The following is a 20943-nucleotide window of genomic DNA, read 5'->3' on the forward strand; positions in this document are numbered from 1 at the left end:
ACAGGCGGGGGAAGCAACCTAGAAACTCAGCCGAGCCCTCAGAGACACGGGAGGAACAGGCTGCTTTTTCACAGGTCCTGTTGTCAGGAGGAGAGCAGTGCCCTAGGGACCGCGTGGCTTCCCGAGCACTACACTGCCACATGCAGTCCGTTCCCAGAAGCTGCCCGGTGTGTTGGTGTTCAGGAAGGTGCACCCACCCCACAGAAGTCCTGCTGGGACGTATGAATATTCCAGCCTGCAGCCTTTCATTACTCTCTGAGGTGCCCGTCCCTTGGGAGCTTGCAGAAGCCAAGGGACACGACCCGCTGCTGGCTGGGAAAGCCAATCTTCTTTTAAAACCATGCAGAGACTTATGGATTGTGGAACTTCTGTATTGCTCAAGGGAAAAAGAAATCTCCCTCGTCTGCATAGGGCTGACACTGGTGAGCATGCTGGCCATTGAAGCCTGCACGCTGCTTATATCTCGGGCAGCAGGAGAGTTCAGTGTTGCGATGCTGCAGCACTACAGGAATGGCCTTGGGGACAGCATGGGTCCAGGTGGTCCTGCAGCATCTTGAGCAGACAATAGAAGGGGGAAACAGATAGGTGCTTCTCCCCGATTCCCCTCAAAACGCTGCACCGGTGGCACAATGACTCGCTTGATGTGGTCGGGTCGTTCTGAAGGGATTACCAATAACTCCTTATTGGGCTAACTCATCTGGGCACATGTGAAAAATAAGCAAATAATAAACTTCATCCTATGTATTACAGGCTTTCCTCAGCAACCAAAACCCCAAAGAAAGCAGAGTTTCTTGAATCAGCTAGGGACTATCAGTGGGATGAGGACCCGTTGCAGGAGTCCTTAAGCAAACCAGACAGAAAGTGATGTGAAGCCTAGCAAACCTCTTGGGAGAAACTGCAGGTTTTTAATAGTTCTCCTGAAATGGGTTAGATGTGCGGGCAAAACTTTCGACCTTGCTGACGAAGGGAGCATCCCCCCACCATCCATCCCCACCGCCCAACTTAACACAAAGAAAACTGCATGTGTTATCCTTCCCCTACAGAGAAGGGAGACAGGGTCACATTTAGTCCCCGGGCAGAAGAGTGATTAACCTATGCACCAACAGAAGATATCCCAGAGAGACAGGTTACACAATTTGGTCACTGTGGGAAATAGAGCTAAATTTCTTGACACCTGTGCATGTGTGCACACTTGTAAAGTCTCAGACGTTGTACTAACAGAGCTTTTATTTAAAGAGTAGTTTCTGGAATTTTAATATGTTGAAAAACCCCCACTGTATTTATATTTTATGCATATCTATTATTCAGCCTTCAATCCTGAAACGAAGAGCCTGAAAGCTGAACTTGTGTTGTGGCTGGTGCTGATCGATGGTGACACAATAATGCCGGATGAAGGTGAAATCGTCTCCCCTAAGCAGATCTTTCACCGCGTGTGGTAGCACTGAGCACACTTGACGAAGCACATTGTGTCACAGAGTAACGCCAAATACTTTCTGTACGTTCTCTGTTCCCTGGGAACACTAAAATCTGCCACTCGTACTGTGGGTGGGAAAAGAAAACGAAATTATATGAGCCTGTTTCAAGGTTGTGTAAATCCTTCTGAAACCGTTCATGCAATCTGCGCTGAAGTATATCAGACTACTTAAAAAAAGGAGGCTACTGTATATGCATTGCTTGCTCCCCGAAGAAGCCAATTTAAAAGCCTTTTCAAGTAAAAAACCAGTAATATATGTTGTACAAGTGAGACATGAATGCTTAATCTAAGACTTTCTCTCTCCTTAATGTACCAGAGATAGAGGTTGGTTTTCTACTTCTTTAACCCCTCGGTCAAATAGTTGGATGTAGTCTTAGAGCACATCTGAGCTGAAATTTTCATATTCTCCCACTTTTACTTAGTATTATTTTATTCAGTCGTTTACTGGCAATAGGTTTCATGTTCTTTAACGCTACGTGGTTTGGAAGCTTTCTTACGATTTCAGCTAGGTTATGCATATGTAAGTGTAAAATCCTCTAAACAGCTGAGTAACCAGCAGCTAGGGAACGGTATTCCCCCATGCCAGCCAGCTGGGTCTAGAAGCCCTGAGGAAAACCATCAGAACCAAATATTTACTTTAGGATGACACTAGTGCATTATGAGAAGAATCTCATCTCCTATAAATAGGAAAATAAACTTCTCAGTTTGGGGGGCAGAGGGGGGAAACACAACACAACAACAACAAAAAAAAACAGTAACACATATAATCCTGCCTAGGAATTAGCACTTTTTATATATTTAGAAACAAGAAAGCATAATGTGCCAACAAGCTGGTTTCTGTACACTGAGTTTCCGGGCAGCGAGCAGGACTCCAGCGTGGGGTCAGCGCGGGACTCGGGACATCCACTGCAATCCCGCCCGCAAGGTTATTACCGCCCTTAATATCCCATGCAAATAGATTTCCTTGCTTTGGTCACAGCAGTCTATTAATTCAGCCCTCTTGTCTGATACATCTTTATCCTCTGCAGGTTAATCCTGCCAAATTCCTTTGCTGTAGTACATGTCACACAGCATATAATATCCAACAATGCAATTTTGCTAATCCTGTTTTATCAGCTTTGTTGCCCTGTCTGGTCAATCCAATAGTGAAAAACTGCACATAAGGTTTTTGCCAAGATCTCCTTCTCTTTTGCCCTTCCTTCCCCCCTGTTTTGTATGGTTTCAATTAAATGGTTTGAGAGCAGAACATAGCATTTGGATATCCGCCAATGTCCTTCAGACACAGAATGTCAAGGCACTTAATTATATAGGTCTCCCAACTCTTTCCAGCGCCCCACCTACCCAGTCAGCTGAATTTACTAAACGCAAGTGTAAAAAATCAGCTCAAATCTCTTTTAAACACTCTCCACACATTAAGGACTGGAAGATGGCTGAATAGCGATATATTTATTGCCCATTATCTTACTAAAAGATTAAACAAATGAGTAAAGACTGTCTCATTAGCAGTTCTTTGTTGTCTTGTTTACTGTTTAGTGGACTCATTAACATTAATTATTAGAAGAGGAACATCAATTATTGCAATAACCTTTGTCGAGCCTAGCAAACTGACTGCTAAACAGTCAACGGATCCACGTTTATCAGGCAGGATTTGCGCAGGCAGAAAGGAGAAAAAAAGACCCTGGAAATCCTCGACGTTACTCTAAGGCAGCAGAGATCCAGCGTCACTTGTTTGTTAGTTCTGGCATCAGCAGAGCATTCTGCTCGAGACCTCTAGACGGAGAATAAAAGGGTAGAGTAAATTGGGAGCCTCACTCTGCAAGACTTGCTTACCCAGCTCTAAGTGGGAAGATGCGAACAAAAGAGTCCCTGCTTCCTCTGCCGCTCACCAGGCTCTATTTATTACACTAATTATTTTAACGCGGGGAACAGCCCTTTCTCTCCCCCATCACCAGCACGGTGCATAGGCTTGTATAAACATAATGCAGACTGCAGCACCGATTTCGGGATCCTCCATCAATATGCTGCTAGAGTTGACTGCTTTACTGCCTCAGGTAAAGGGCATTTTTACAGTCTTACAACATATTATGGCTTTGGCTCCCCGCTCCTCCTCCCTCTGATTTCTTTCTCCTTTTGAGAAAACCAGTCCCAGGCGGAGATCTCCTCCTCTGCCTGAGCAGAGATTCAATGTTCTATCAGTATTTTAAACACACCATATATTTCAGCAGCTCTGGCAAGAGTTAAATCTCAGCAGTAGCACATCCATTATTTAAAACCCCGTGAGGAAGAAGGCTGAGTCACTAAGCTGGATCCGTCACCCCTGACACTGTTTCTCAGCCTAAATACAAGTGCCAGCCTGTGCCCAAGAACAACATGAACCTTTTCAGAAGGACAAACCCACGGTTTGCAAGATTATATTTATATAGAAATAGAAACAAGGGCAGCTAAGTGCTGCACTTTTTGCAGATGCTTCCACAACTACACCCTGTGAGCCGCTGAGAGTGAATACGCAGACCGCTCCTTATGCCAGCCAGGTTTTAAAGAAAAAACCCTCGTAATTTCTGCAAAGCTGCCCCACGATGGCCACCCCATGCTTGGCATCACCAGGAGCCTTCCTGCTCGCCAGCATGGTCTCCCATCACCTTCCCCCTTGCTGCCCCTTGTAGCGCATTGGCTCTGTCTGGATCTCCCCGCTCATTAAAATGTGAAACAATTAAGCTGTTTGCTAAATTAGCGATTCTGGCCCTACAGCCTCCTGGCCGGAGAGAGGTCTGCAGAGACGGTGTAGCCTGTTACCTCGGCATGAATTTGTGCTGACAGGACAGTCTATCCGTCTTCACGTCTTTGGACAGCTGTGCTTACCTAGCAGAATGTAAACATCTCTGAACTTTGCTTACTGGATAAAAGGAAGCATTAGTTTCCTATTGCATTTCCTCCTACAAGATCAATCATACACGCGGGCTAGACACAGCATCCCTATGTTTGTAATTAATCTCGTAAAGGAAGAACATCTCTCAATCGATTGCTGTATTTGTATGCAGTCTTCCTGCAAGAGAGGGAGTAGAAGAAGAAAATAAAAGCCAGTAGCGGACTAATAATCAGCTGATCCCTTAATAAAGGCTGGTACATGCCATATATGCACAGCAAGACGCTTTTTTAGTGAGCTGATTGTCTGTTGGAAAAATCACCTTGTAATCAATGTTGATCATTAGCACTGGGGACTTCAGGGTTGCTTTTAGATGTACTGGTAGAGGGACTTTGTTTCATCACAGGGAAGCTCAAAAGGATTTTTGGGGCTTTTTTCTCATGTTTTCACCAAAACAATACATGTGTACTGCAAAATCATCTTCCAGATGTTTTACTGTCTCTTGCTAAGTGTTATCGATTGCGGACAACAAAACTGAACCCCACATGGTTTCTACACTGCCCTGGGGCCACAGAGGAGACTCCTTCCCACCACACATCTGTTCAAAAAGGACATCTCGTTCACATTTTCCTTACTATGTATGGAAATGTTTAAAATCCAGACTAAGGAAATATTTGTGAAAAAAACAAACCAAAAACTCCACACCGCAACTGGCTACAGCATCTACTTTGTGAAGAATCATTTCTTTCCCTCTCAGGGAAAAGAAGTGTGTGCAAAGTTACTGCTCTTCTGAGGTCGATGGAGAGTAGTAGGCAGAAGGACTCAAACACCAAACATTAAAAAAAAAAAAGGGAAAGCAAGCGCCCTTCAGCAGTTCCTAGAACCCAGGCCTGACTTCTGCTACTGTTTTAGATGTATCCATTTCATTGTGCAAAATGCAGTGAGCTCACTGACATTTATATTTGGGCCAGCATATTCTTTATAATGAGAAAATAGTCTTCAAGACATTTAAATGAAATGTACGCTTCTGATAGGCACCGTACTAGTCTAGGGTGTCATTGCCCATTTTGATTTAAAGGAATAATTCAAAGATTTGCTTGCTGAATGCAATAGTGAGACAAGTCAGAGCCTTTCCCCCATTATCAGAGTAGCAGCAGAGCAGGGCTGCTACAATTTGGGACAGTGCTCACCCTGTGGTACTTCACACAACCTGTTCTACAGGCTTGGAGATTAGGGTCTAATGCTTGTATGTTTAAATATTCAGAAGTATTGAACTGTACATGTCTGAGAGGAGGAAAAAAAAACCCATAGATTTTAGGAAACTGATTTACAGCAATAGAGAACAGCACAAGTAAAACAGCACTTGAAAATAAAATGCAGGCATGGTATTATCTACCTCAGTGCCAACACTACAGCCGCACCAAGTAGCGCTTGTGAAGACCTGGCAGTGTCCCTCTGCTGGAGCCAGTAACAATGTGGTCCTTGCTAAACTCTCTGCTGCTGTACGGCCTCTTCAGGGGCAGAGGCTGATTGTTTTTATTTTGTACTGTTCCTTTTTCATTTAGACAATTTTTAGCACTGGAAAAATTAAAGCTTTTCCTCAAAGGAAAAAGATCCGAAGTATGCACAAAATACTTAAGCACACCACTTTCTTTCAGTGTACTTAAATAGCGTAGCCTTCACTTAGATATCTATACCATTTTCATAAAGAATTGGACGCCAACACCTCCATTTTAGAAACTATCAGAAAATACTCACATCTACATGATAATGAGCTGGCTTTCATCAGGGAAATCTATGGCTCAATACCAGATTGCCTGTTCATCGTTCAGAGGAATTACCAGTAAAAACAAGTGACAAATCACAGGTTTGAATCTTTTCACATGTATTCACCCACTCCTTGCACGACAGAGGATGGACGGTGCTGGCACCTAACCCAAAACAATGGTCACTTCAGGAAGAGCATTTGGGAACCCGGCCCCTCACCTCTTCCTCCCTCCTGCCCGCAGTGAAGGGCATCCTCCCTCACCACCAGCACAAGAGGTTTTTGCTGCTGTGAGGCTCACAGAGGCTTGCACGCTTGCGTCGCTCTTCGGATGCCTCCTCTCTGCCCCTCCTTTATCACAAAAGTCCTGAATGAAAAGCATAAAGGGGGGGCAATTTAGTAAGAAGCATTCCACCTCCCCTGTTTTCTGTAACTTGGCACTACTGAGCATCATCCTCACCGATGGAGGAGGGAGCTGCTCCCTGCTTTTATTGCTTTGCTTAGTCCCTGGGTTTTGCTACCCCTGAGTGAAAAAAAAAAAAAAAATCCGAGCTGCTCCCTCTCTTAAAAGATGCTGTTTGCAAACATCAATTGCTAAAATTAAGGTGCTGTTCAACACTAAGTGTTTGATAAGGTGCAGAGAAGATACAGTCTGACCATGAGTCACTGGCAATATAAAATACAAACGTGGTAAGTATTTGACTAAAGGGCAAATGGTAAGCCCAGGGCTGGGTACTGAGTGTTAACCTACGCTTTCTCTCTGTGCCAGTGTAACAGGGGACTTCAATACACTTGGCTGACTTGGAAGTTTTGATGCCTCTCCAATTGCCTTCAGGCTGCATTTCTTAGAAGATGAGATTTTCCTGTGGCGTTTGACTTTTCTGGCTGAAACCCAGAGAGCTCGGAGGAGCAGATAGAACAGAGGTGAAAGTAACCCATTAAAAATGATAATACACTCACTGTATGTTCTGAATAAAACTTGCGTAGAGAAAAAAGAAAGGGAATTTTCTTATTCATATTTCCTCCATATCCGTGTGACCATCACTATCCTTTGCTCCTACGTGAACTGCTCTCAAGTCTGGAAGACCAATAAATGCAAACCCTTCTTCAGGCTGCAATCACTTTCTCAGTCCTGATGACTGAAGACAGAGTCCTTCGCCTAATCTCTCTGCTTTAATAAAATTAAAGACTGATATTAATGCTAGATCCTGCCTCCTGCCCTCAGCCAAATGCCAAAGGTACTTTCAACTGTTGCCCACTATACCTTTAACAGCCAAGTCATGATCCGAGGACAGGGAGAGCTCCCGTAACACGATGGTCAAGTTAACAGAAGGTCTAATAAAGCTGTAGGAATTTGAGATTTTCTTCAGTGTTGTGGCATGGTGCCTCTCCTAAGGGAACATTGCTACCGTCTGCAGTAGATGGGAAGGATATTCAGCATTTGGGACAGGACCACAGAGATCAGCAAGTATGTTGTAGGTCAGGACGGAGATGCACCAGCACAGTTTAGTGGGCAAGGTTTGCACAATATACTGTTTCTCCCTCCAGCCAGAGATACCAGCTGTCCGTTACCATATGAGCAAGAGAATAACACATATGCATCAAATGACTTAAGTGAGAAATTCAGGTTTGTGACTTCATACAAATATAGACTTTTTAGCAAAGGGGGTTAGAGATGGCTGAGCCTTACATGAATAAAAGGATGTAAAGTGCGTCCCTTTACATACTTTCAAATTAAATTATGCTGAGATCAGAAATATCACAAAAGTTGACCAGGGGTCTGATAGTGCTCCTTCTTAGGAAAAAAAGAACTCAAACTCCTCCAAATCCTATCTGCTGTTTGTTATGCTTCTTTCACAAGTAGCTACCCTTCTGTTCCCAGACCTACAGAGGTTGGAGATGCACATTTCCCAAATCAGGCAGGAAGACAATAACAATTAACAGAATTATTCAGTTCTGTTGAAGCCAGATAAAAAACACAATCAGCATAAGAATTCAAAATTATATCCCTAATGAAATGTAGTTTCTCATCCCAGCTATTTTTTTCTAAACCCAAAAATAAAACAAACCAAAACAAACAAAACCAACAAAACAACAAACTGAAACATCCCAGAACAAAACAAAAAAAAACAAAACAGCCCAAAGCAACTCTTAAATATAAGTATGCAAGAACTTCCCTTTCCTTTGCAGAGACCACACTGCAACCTATGTTAATGCAAGCCAGCTGCACAAAGCCAGCCCCTCTTTTGTTACCAAATCAGTGAAAAAACATGAATCAAAGTGCAAATACTTCAGAGGTTTCCCATTAGAGCTGCAAACTTGACAGAAAATCACATATGGTCAGTCATACCACAAACACGAAGCCACAGTCCTAAATCCAGCTGGTCTCCTTTATCACAACAGGATGCGCCTGTCTAGCAGTAGTCACTGGAAGAATGAAGTAATCTAAGGTCTGGAAGATAACAAGTTGAAAAGAGGCAAGGTTTGAGGATTTCAGCTTAATTAATAGCAATGGATTTTATTATCCTCTGCCTCCAGTTTTGCTCTGAGTTCTTCTTCAGACTTGCTCTCCATTAATGAACAGAATCTAATCAGGAAAAGTATGCACAAGAGAGTTTAATGAAAAAACCCCCAACAACAAAAACCCAAGACCACCACGTATTTGAGATTCTTACTACACAATATTATGGGGGTGTGCGTGTTATAGCACTAACCTGTTTAACACAAACAAGCACAAATATCCGAAGATGAGACTCTGTACCTAAAGATGTAGCCAATAAAACGCATTCACACGTGCAAATAGAATGCTCGGGAATGAAGCTAAGCTCGCGTTATTTGCACAAATAAGGCGTTTTTTTTTTCTTCCCCGGCAGAGCTGACAATAAAAGTACTCCTGTCATCATCACAGGCTCCTGCAATGCTAACATTGAATTTTTCTCTGTGTGTGCATGTGTGCAGGCAGCTTTTGTTAGCGTTTGTCTACAAAATTATAATAGGTGTCTTTCCTTGTGCACTGGCTTGTGTGATAGCGGTTTAAAAGACAAAACCAAGCCCTGTCTTTAATACAGTTTTATCAGAGGCATCTCCCTTGGGGAGGTATTATGGCCATCTAGCAGACACCTAGATGAGATATATGCTTCTTTGGAGAGATATTGCCACAAAGCGTTTGAGAGAAAGAATGGATGCTTAGCTAATAGATGCGCATAATTACTCATCTGCGATGCTTCTTAATGGGAGATTTTGACAAGCAGTTTTGAGAGGTATCACAAAGACGCGCAATAGCGCTGCTGAGTTTGCGACTCATTCCCCTGGAATCCGCCAAGCTTAACTTTTATTAGCTAGAACTGTTTTTTTTTCCCCCCTTCAACAAATATTTGGAGATCTCAGCCCATAACTGCCCTCCCCTCCTGAAGAAGCACATCAGAACAGAAATGTGCATCCAGATTTCCCTTGTCTGCACATGCTGCATCACAACCGAGCACAGATGCTTTTAGAGGAGGGGAACGCCGTTCCTGCCATGAGAGAGGTTAATGTAAAGAGGGTTATTATAGAAAGGAAATGGAGTTGCCCATATGGAAAACCAATTCCTACTTAAGGTGGAAAATTTAAGGGAAGATGGGGTTTTGCCACATAAAGACATCTTGGGAGGCCAATCACCCTAACTCAGACTGAAAGACCACGTTTTGCTCTCAATATCAGAGCTGCAAAACCATACGTACCAGTTGGGTGTAACAGAGGAGACCTGAAAGTCAGAAGCGAGTTAACTGTCCGCATTTCCCTGTGCCTCTGCATCTCTGTACGCCAGCACAGCTGAGGGCAAGATTTCCAATTCTTGCTATTCCTGTCCTGGAGAGGCAGGGTGACCTGATTCACCACTAGGCTGGTTTTGCTCCTGTGATTTCAGGAGATGGAATCACATCTAGATATGCTGCAAGGAATTAACCCCTTGCCCTCCTTCCTACACTCGCGGTTTTGTTGTGAAGTGTAATATCGAAAGAAACCACTATGACAGAGCGTCTTGCTGTGAGTGAGGACAATCAGCACCAAGCACAAAAAGCCCAAGCCCTGCGCGAAGACCATTTTAAGTACTTTAAAGCAGCGTACATCTGCCTTTTGCCCCTGGCTTTCCTTTGCGATTCCATCATACCTGACCACCCTTGCTGGAGTTGATTGTTCTTGCTAAAATCCCCCATTCACCCCATCATCCATCCCATCAAAGCATCCCAATGCTCCAAACAAGCAACCCAGAAGCTCCCGTCTTAACCGAGCAAAGGTGACTTTGTGATACAAGCTCAGGAGATCGCACCTGGGACAGGTTAACGTGAACCATTCTTGAAGGTGAAACAGAGGCACTGAGATTCGAGGGCGGCAAGCAGTGCTCTCCGAACTGCAGTTTGTGATGGAAAAGGCCACCAAGTGTCTGTGGCATTATCAGGAGCCCTGCCATGCATTACAAACATATTTTGAAAGGTTTTATAAACAAATCCAAAGGAGGTTATTAAATTCACCATTCTGTGTACAGAAGGCATGAAAAAATTGTTGTGAATCGGGTAAGTAAATAGAAGTCTAACTGCAAATACTAAAACTACATAAATAACACAAGAATGATGACTAGATTGCTGTATTTTGAGTGGATTTGAGGCAGATGTGAAACAGGTGGTAATTATTTGCTACAGAGTAGCTGCAATTTACTTGAATTAACCGCGTAATACATTTTGGCCACAAATCCTTGTATTAACGTAATGTTTTCTGAACTTCTTTAGGGGAAAAAAATTAGTAGTGGATCAAGTTGCATTTTACTGCAGCACTTTTATCCTCGATAAAATACAAACGTTCAGGCAGACCTCTGAGATCGGGCAAGCTGCCAGGGCTGCAAAGACCAGGAGCTCCAGGCAGAAAATGAGCACCAGCTCCATGCAAGAGCTCCCTTCCTGGCCGTATCACCCCAAATGCCAACACGGAGGACCACACCATGTCTCCTGCTGCTGCACCCTGAAATTTCACCCGAGACATCTCCACAGGCCACACGATGGGCTTTCAGGGTCACTCCTGCGGCTCTATTTCTCAGTCACAGACATACCTACTACATCTTTCCCGGTTTCAGGCACATAAACTAATTACGATGATGTTCCAGTGGAAGCTTCCTCTTCCATTTGGCACGCTATTCTTTCAGCACACAATGATGAAAAATCTTAATTTGCTTCAGATGAGCCTGTTAGCTGTATTAATAAATTACAACACCAAAAATAAGACCAGCAGAGCTTGAAACTCCACCAGCAAAAAAAGCATTAAGCAAAAGGTATTAAAACTACCGTGCAAGGCATGTATTTGCTATATTTAGCTTTTTACCCTACAGGATGATAATCCTAAAGTGGAATGAAAAATGTGCTGAATCACTACATCTAAAAAAAATTATCCTTCTTCAAGCAAAATGTACCAGTCACGTAAAACTGAATCTGAGTGCTTTTCACCCTACATTAAAATACTTATTGAACTGAAAGAGATTAAGGAATACCTGAGACCTTCCTGAATGCATGGTTCAGAGGAGTGGGGAATTAAATCAGAATTCATGTACTCGGAAGTTGGTATTCAAATTGTTTTGCGAACGGAGCGCTCTATCTGTTTTGATAACCCAGTGCACCGTGACTGCTTCAGAATACATGCATTACATGAATATCGGATCCCGTACCGCCTACCTTATTCAGGAATAAGGGCAAGAAAGCTGACTTCGGAGACGGTATTCACACACGTTAGGATTTAGTCCTGCAAATCCTCCATCCCGTGGCAACACTGATATAATTGTGGAGAAAAATTGCAGATCCTCGCCGTAATTTGCAGAAGTCTTGTGTATGAAACTTGTCAAATGCATGGGCAATGTGCATAAACAGACCAAGCCTCTAAAAATGCAGACGAACGCTAAATCTTTGAAGACACATTTTAAAACAGGAGGCATATTTTGTCAGCTAAAGAATTATTTTTAGAGAAACTAAACATATCAGGTTCCTACCTTGCTTGACTACGGTGCTATGGTACCATATGGCAATTTCCACCAATGGTGGCAATAATATCTTTTCAAAAATAATATCCTTTTTCCTCTCAACAAGGTTTACAGATGACTACAGGAAAAAAACCCACACTTGAATTAAGCAGATGCTTACGACATTCCTCCTGGCAATATAATGTGATTTATTGAGTTATACTGCAGTCTTCAGCTTTTTAACCAGATTAAGGCTGAAGAGAAGCCGGCAACTAAAACATTTTTCCATTTTTATTTATATTATATTTAGTTATGTTATATTTTTAGTTAAATAAACTTGTGGAAGAGTACAGAAGCTACAAGACCTAATGGCCCGGATACGTAATTAATCAGATTTGAAAAGCAAGGACCATTTATCTATATAAAACAAATAGAAGCTATTCTATTTAGCTAACCCATTCAAATCACAAACCTGACTGCTGCTAGTGAGAATATTTTGCTTGGCAAAGGTCCTAAAGGTTCTAAAATTATGTATGCTATTTTTATTTCCTCCTTGGATTGGATTAGTTACTAAGCAACTGAAGAGTTCAGTTCTGTTGATTAACAGTCATACTGTATTTCATAAAATTGGTTACTATATCGGACCTAAGTGCCCAGGAAGAAAAGATAGTACAGTGGCCTTCTGGAGGCTATTTGCTCACAAACAGTTTTGTACAACCAACTGTCCCCCAGCTTACGTTTTAAATGCACATAATCACTATCTGGGTTGCAAGTTTTTTTTTCAGTTTTATCTCTAGGTTATATTTTAAGAAAACAGGGATCTCTAAATCAGTGTCCTCCTTGGCAAAGGAATTTGATCACTTTTCATTTTCTAAAGACCGCTAACGAATCGGAGCTATGTCGTCAGTGTAATGCTTGCTCTTCAGTGCATTAAACAGATATAGGACACAGTTTAATTAAAAAAAAAAAAAGGTAAAAGCATCAGGGAAGATAAAGAAGATGCCCTGAAATAGCCCTCACTCCTGAAAATGGACAAGAATTCTGGCATAAAGGCAGAATACCTGTAATATCCTTTAAGTCACATCCAAAAGTCCTATCTTTAGCTGATCTATTACTATCACTTGTAACTACATATGTTCTTCGTATGGCTATATTTTTGTTACTGCGGAGGAAAAAAACATCTCAAGCCTCTCAGGACTGTGAAGCATGCTGCTTACGGACACTGAAGCCCTACAAAAGCTCCATGGTGCACCAAGCTGTTCAACTTCACAAACTACCTGCTGAGCTCCCTTTAAATAGCGTAAAATGTGGAGCTGATGGGCGGTTTGATGGTTGATTCCTTTGGTTTGGGTGTTTCTTGGTCACTTCAGACTCTGTCAGCTGAACCTAACCTCTTCCTCTTGCAAACTCACTGCTGTTTGAAGATAATGTTATTTCCAACACTCCTCTTTTTAGTTTGTTTTGCAGGTTTTTTGTTGTTGTTTGTTTTAACAACAGATGAAACCTCTGACACCTAGGAGGAATTAAATACTCATTTTTAGATAAAGTTACTCTAAAACAGTCCCTGGGAGCATGCGTACCGCCAGACACACCCTGGCACCTTTTCTGAAATAAAAGACTATGCCTAGAGAAGTTCATCTCCTCTCTCTCTCTTGAGCCAGCCAATTGCCACTTTTCTGCACTGATGGGGTGGCATGGCTGTGGTTCACAAAGGTGCTCAGACACTCCTCAGTTAGGCAGAGCCCAGGGATACTTCTGGGCTGGAGGTAAAGTGCACACAACTTGTAACTTGTGGCACACAGCTGCCGCATCAAGTGTCTTCCCTGCTCACATGCAGCTCAGACAGGTGAACTGCCTTCCTTTCCAGCCTACAAGAAAAAAAAATCCCGTTGAGGCTGGCAAGGCATTTCTGAGCTCAGGGTGCACCAAGGACCCAACTTTGCTGGCTTAGCTGTGATGCAGCGAGGAAGTGAAGGGGTTGCCTGGCAGCGCTTCCCTTCCCTGTGAAAATCATTAGGAAATACCGGGTTAGTAGAGGGACAAAGAGAGATGCTGGAGTGCATATCAGTCCCACAGCTGCCTGTGCCATCCGTTTCTTCTAGGCGATGTATTGAAGCTCATGCCCATAAATAGGCGCTACTGGGTGATGATAGAAGTAATTGGAAATGCTTAAAGCAGCTACTCCATAAATCATTTGCATTCACTGGGTTCCACCTGGGCCCTCGCTGTACTCTTTCCTCGGCTCGCTTTGACAGGCAGCGCACAAAATGGGTCACTTTCTGCTCCCTTGAATATTTCATCGCTAAAAAGAGAAAAGCGAAAGGTCGGTGTTCAAACGGATTCCTTGTCTGCATCTCTCTGCAACTTCAGCAATCTGGGTAATCTCAGGAGCAGACCTTTCAAGACGTACACAAGACCTCTGACAAAATCGCTGCCCCAATATGACGCTGCTTCCTCCTGTGTGGCTCCTTGCTGTCTCAAGGCTAACACGCACGCACAAAAAAAATCTACTTGTAGATGCTAAAGCTGACCCACAGCATGCAGTGCACTATTCTGGAAACTAGTTCAGGCAATTCAGCGCCTTCTTTCAACTACAGTCTATTCTTTAATCATCACTCTTCTACAAGTTCTAAATAAAACAGCACTTAAAGAACCAGAAACGATGCTTAAAGAATGCCTACATAGGTATCAGTCCATCTGACCGTAGAACAAAAAAGAGTCTCCCTTCCTGCAAACTAAGCAGCAGCACATGTGCACTCAAATCTGCTCACTTAAGAACCACAGCCTCTGCAAAAGCAAAGACAGTTACCCAAAATCTGACAAATGAGCTATTTCAAAATCAAAGGGAAGGGAAAAAAAATCTGTAGTTGTAATGCCTCCCACCTCTGCACTCTGGCCAGTTGCAGGGAGAGTGAAATTTTGATCACTTCTGTGGTTCCATTTGAGGCCAAAGCAGTCAGGGCTTTATCAGCCAATGCTACAAATGCCATCAGGAGCACTGATATCTTTTTTCAAGAAGGTCTCGCACCACAAGATAGACTGCTGTGTGACCCAAACCAGACACCTGGCAAGTAAATGCACATTTAATTTAAATACTAGGAGTGTCCTGGCTTTTCCACCAGGAATTCCTGTGGGGTCACCCTGAGTCAGCTGGGAGGGGGACAGCAGAGACAGAAGATCCTACAGGGTTGATCCTCGGGAAGATGAGGAAGTAGGATGAGCAATGTCTCAGCATCTGCTAAACCAGCACAGTAATTTTAAACGATGTTTAAATACAAATGTTGAATAGTGACATGAATGAAACATACTGGAAAACATAAAGCATTTAAAAATCAATGAAGAAGATATGAGATGCTAATCTGCAGTTCCAGTAAAGAAAAGTCAGCATTGCTAGTAGACACGCGACGCTGTGAAACCTCAGAAGCAAGCCAGCACCCGAACACAAAGCAAAGCAAAAAGCCAGTTCTTAGCTAGCTTTTTTAGGGTCACCTTCTCTTGCTTCACCAAACCCTTGCCTTAACACGCACCAACGCAGCAGTTCCATTGGCATAACGGCCCAGCAAAGTTAATGCAATTGCAGGTATAGGCATTGTTAGACCTAAGAAATATCACAACCAACATTTCAACACCAGAATAGCCACTTTGCAAACTAACTGTCGTATCATCTCTTATAACCCTGCAAGCAGACCACAGGAAGGCCCTTCAGAGATCCCTCTTATCAGAAGCAATTCTGCAAAATCTCTGAGCAAGGCTGATTAGGAGGTCTTAGGTTTTGGCATGTGCACGGTCCTCCTGACTTTAGTGGGACTGCTCACAGCCAGGTCTACTTGATCCACAGCTGAGCTTTCAAAAACTTCTTATTTTGAAGAAAAGAAATGAAGCAAGGAGGTTGAACCTTACGCAGGAAGGAATTCTAATAGAAATGCCTCACCAAGCGTGAACTCTTCTAGACCTTCAATTTATTTTCCAGTACAAGTCAATATTTCTGCAGCCTGCTCCTGTGGGGTGCTATGCATCAGTGACTCCCAGGACTTCCCTGCAGTGGGGTATCATCTTTTGTTTCCATGCAGCAACTTCACCCTCACAGCTCTAGCTCTAACTACTCCACACTGTAACGCTCAAATGGCACTACACAGGAACTAAAATTGCATTTTTTGATTTTTAAGTTAATCCATTCCCAAAACCATACCCATGCAAGCCAGGCTGCTGATTTAAATGGGAGTACTTGCAGGTTTGCAAAATCAGGTCACAGGGAAGAAAAAAAAAAAATGCCTGAAGAAGGTATGTGTGGGAGAGATTGGGTTTCTTTTCTAGGAAAAGAAATATGCAGTGAAACTCAAGGAAAGGAAAATGAAAATGAAGCCTCGCTTCTGAACTGAGACAAACTGCCGTCTTACTGGCACAAGTAAATTAAAGGTGAAGGCTTTGTCAGGAGCTGTGCACTGCTGAAGACAGCTAGAGAAGAAGAATTTAAGATTTCTGGGACAGGAAAAGTCACAAGAGATGAACATTGTATGATTTAATTATCCAACTAGAGGGATAAATTAAGCTTTTGACTTGGAGCTGCATATAAAGAGAGCAATTAGACTTCTCTTTAAGCAAATTAGCATATGGTTTAAGAAGGGAGTAATAGTTTAAAATGCAAGTATGAAATTCTTACTTATATGCAATGGTAATAGATCTGTATGCTACATAAATCGAACTAGATCCTCCATTGTTCTATATCAATATTCCCTTTCCAAGGCCAAAAGAACTTGTGCTGGTTTGTGCCATTAGAAAATCTGCCCCTTTGAGTCCATTTTCAGTGTGGACACAGCCTCTACCTTTCATTAAAGTTCTCTCCATTTTCAAACCCACACTGCTGCTATGTATCTTGCATATGTATTATTCATAGATTATTAATCTCCTTAAAATCAGTATGTGCTGAGAATTTGCTCTTGAAATGGGCTCTGCATATATGTGTACGTGCTTAGCTTGGGTTCAAGATTTTCGTGATAGATTTTTGTATAACAACACAGTATGAGTGATCCACTCTTCCTCTTACAAGGGAATTAAAAAAATAAAATAAATAATAATAAATATACGTATATGCCTTTACACTCCATGCTCCATTGGCACTGCATTAAACAATTTCAATGAGATGAAGTGCTAAACTTTAAAAAAAACCCAAACCATCTCCATCAAGCTTCAGATTTTCCAAGACCGTAAATTAGTACGAGTCCTTTGCCCAGAATAAAACCCTGCCAATCTATTCTAGCTAGGGAACAAGCCCTAAATAATTAGGAAAATACTTAGTAATAAATTTAAGGTTTACATTAAGTGATTTTCCAGATCAGGAGTGTTACTCTCTAAACTGTTCACCAACTTCCAATAAACTATGCCTTTTGTTTGGAAACGTACCAAAAATCATTGAGAGATCTCAGCAGTACAGAGGCGAGTGCTTTTGATCCCATGTAAGATTTTGCTATGGTATCCTTATTTGAACAAGTAACAATTCTGAGGAAGTCAATGTTTGCTCTGCTATCGTATTTCTATCTAGCAGCACTTTCCAGAGTGAAGAAATTGCTCTATCATGCATGCAGAGGCACTTGGCTTGCACATAAAAAGTCCCCAGAGGGTTAAAAAAACCCAACAGTTTTTGAAACCCTATCAACATGCACACAAACTGCACACCAAAGAACTGGCTAGTATAAATTTGAATGCACTTAATACCCAAGTGAGGAGCAAGACAGTAACTCTGAAGCAACAATCTCTGCTTTTTTGTATAACTTGCTGTCCAACAAAATGTTTCAGAAACTAATCATTTTCCATTCATGATCTTTTTACCACACGCTTTTATAGTCAGATAATTAATCTCTCTAATGAAAAAAAAAAAGAAAAAAATCAGTGCATGTTTTAGTGCATTAATATAAGCACACATTAGTTTAATTTTCCATTGAACAGATTCACACAGCTCTGTTTAAAGCCATGGAATCTCAATGGTAAAAACCTAATGTGATTTGACCTCTTTTATACAGAAAATGGGTTGGTGGAAAGAAGATAGAACATCTGCAGCTTTATGCATTTCTTACACTTGCTAAGTTTTTATTAGCAGCAGTACTAAAGGGGAAAACATTAAGAGTAAACACATAGGTATAAGGTATCACTGTGTTGGTCACCAGTTAGGAATTCAATCTTGTACATAAATTCTCACTATCATACAGCTTGTATGATGACCAGCAGGTATGTTTACAGGGGAAAATAGCAGCTTTCCCTTTTGTAAATCAGATAGCTTGACTTATTCTGAGCTGAATTTCAGCTATAAACATTTTTCAAAGTATAACAGCAGTAAGCATCACAATGACTGAGGTTGCTGTAGAAAACCTTCCTTGGTGGGCATCTGCTGGGAGACCACTGGCATCAACCAAGCCACTGACGTGGTCCTCGCCCACTCCCGGGAGACAGCCTGGACAGGAGCAAACGTGTGCTCAGGCCGCAGCTCTCAGGGATGCACCCCAAAAGCCTCGTGCTGGCAGGAATGGACTTGTTCACCTACAGGTTGCAGCAGTGCTCCCCCCAGAACAGACCAGCCACTAATGGGCAGCAGCAGGTCTTTAGGGCTAGGTGTATTTGTGCTTTTCCGCTTCTATGCTGATATACGTTGCTTGGATGTCTTGACATAAACACTCAACTGTTTGTTTCTAATCTGTGCAAATCCTTGAAAATGCTGCTTGGTACCTATTCAGAGCCACCCTTTGGGAGTGGGTTTTTTAACTGCTGCTCAAGATGACAGGTGAGTATTTATCTCTCTATGTGGCTTAGGAGTGTAACCGCCCTCGCCTCCCATCCTGCAGGTGGAGTTCATATAGTCCAGGCAGCTCTTCCGAGGAAGCCGCTAGAGAAAGGCAGGGAGTGGGCTGTGGCTGCCAGATGGCTACGTATCTATCTATCTCCCGCTCCCTGGTGCTACCCCCTCATGAAGCATCAACTGTGAGTTCCAGTGGGAAATCAATTTTCTCCCCTGCTTCTACTCAGGAAAGTTTCCACTCCACATTGTAAGTTTACAGCTGTGCATTGCCAAATAAGCCCAGAAAAGGGGGCAGAGAGCCATGCTGATGTGAAGTGACTTGCTCAGCACCGAACGGCAGCCAGTAGCAGGGCTAGGAATACAGCCCTGGACCCCACATGGGGCAGGTGGCAGCAGCACCCGCAGACATCGGAAGTTGGGGAGTGGGTTTGCAGGGTTTGCACTGCCCATGCTGAGGTCAGTAACACCACGAAACAGTCAGGCATTCCTGGCAGAGGTGGTAGCAGTTAGCAGATTTGCTCTTTGCAGCTATATTTGCTAGCTTAAAGTTTGGTGTATGCTTCTGAGTGCATGGTGAGGAACCACTTAAGTATTCGATGCCTTGCTTTTTTTGCTGTCCAATACCACCAGCACCCGCTCATACAGAAGCCTGTTCAGACTGAACTATTTGGAAAAGACAAAAGACAAAACTTCTTCACGTTATCCTCAGAAGAAAACAAAATGACATCCCCATCCCTTTCTATGTCCAGGACAGCCAGCTGAGTACAAAGTTTCATAGATATAATTTGGTAAATATAGGTTGCAAATACTTATTTATTTAACTCAATACTTTTATAATACACTGGTCCAAGTCTTTTTATTTTTATAACACTGTTGGATACCAAGGTCTTAAAGGGGGACATGTCTCCCTGGCAATCATCTACCGTCCTGTACGTACTGGTCATAAGGGAGGAACAGTACTCCTGAATTACTGCTAGCATGAGTGTGAAACATAGTAATGCTGATCTTACAAAGGCTAGTTTTGGAGGCTTATAAAAACCTATATATTCTTTTGAAAAATCAGTTCTGGCAGCAAGCCTTTTAATCCAATAAAGCCTCATTATGTCAATAACAGACCTCACGCATCATGCAAATCATGTAGCTCCTGTAAAGCAGTCCACGTGAGGGTGCGCTAGCTGTCAAGAACATAGGTCTGGGCAGAAATTATCCCCAGTGCAAAGGCAAGGGATTCACATCAAGTCAGATTTCTCTCTTACAACAGCCACAGGCTCAGAGCTCACTGCAGAAAACAGGACACCCTCTACGGACTTCAACAGGCCCCATGAAAAGCACCCTAAACAGGGCTTGCTTTCCAGTGTCAGGCCACCCAGCCGAAGTTATTCACCGTATCCTATTAACGGGCAAGGAAGAGCCTCTGCTATTGCACTAGAAATGACTATTGCTATTGAACAGAAATGACCACACAGTGCACGAATCATCATGCAGATCAATCAACTCAGAGCGAGTTTCCAACCAAAACGTCCTTAGGCAAGTAGTCTCCTATGTTACAGGGGCTACACTCAGTGAGCAATGAGAACTGACCAACTCTGGCTTCTTTGTCAGACCTCTGTCCAGAGGTCAGAGAAAAACAAAGGCTACGAGAACACAAAACTTGTGAGCTCCAGAGGCCCATGTTTCAGAGGATATAAGAGGACATGCTTAACATGCTCTGTTAAAAACAGAGCCCTGTGTGCAGAAGTGAACCTAAGCCAATGCCGTGCTATCTCCCAAGACAAATCAACTGCCACAAACATGCTGAGAAACACTATGCATTATTTTTTTAAAAAACTGAGAAATAAAATGGATACTGCTATTGTGCTTTTAAATTTTAATCATCTGTTGACCTTAGCATCAACTTTCTGTCCTGTTCAATGTTAGCGAGAAGGGCTGAGGAGGTATTTTCAGGGGTTTAGGGACTGCATGGCTTTGACTACATTTTCATTTGCATTGCTTTTTTTGGTAGCAGTACCTGAAAGCCAAAGGGTCCCACAGCATCCCCAAAGCCCATTGGCAGTATTAGTGTGTGACATTTGCTCTG

The sequence above is a fragment of the Tauraco erythrolophus genome, chromosome 7 (assembly GCF_009769465.1).
Source record: "Tauraco erythrolophus isolate bTauEry1 chromosome 7, bTauEry1.pri, whole genome shotgun sequence".
Classification (NCBI taxonomy): Eukaryota; Metazoa; Chordata; class Aves; order Musophagiformes; family Musophagidae; genus Tauraco; species Tauraco erythrolophus.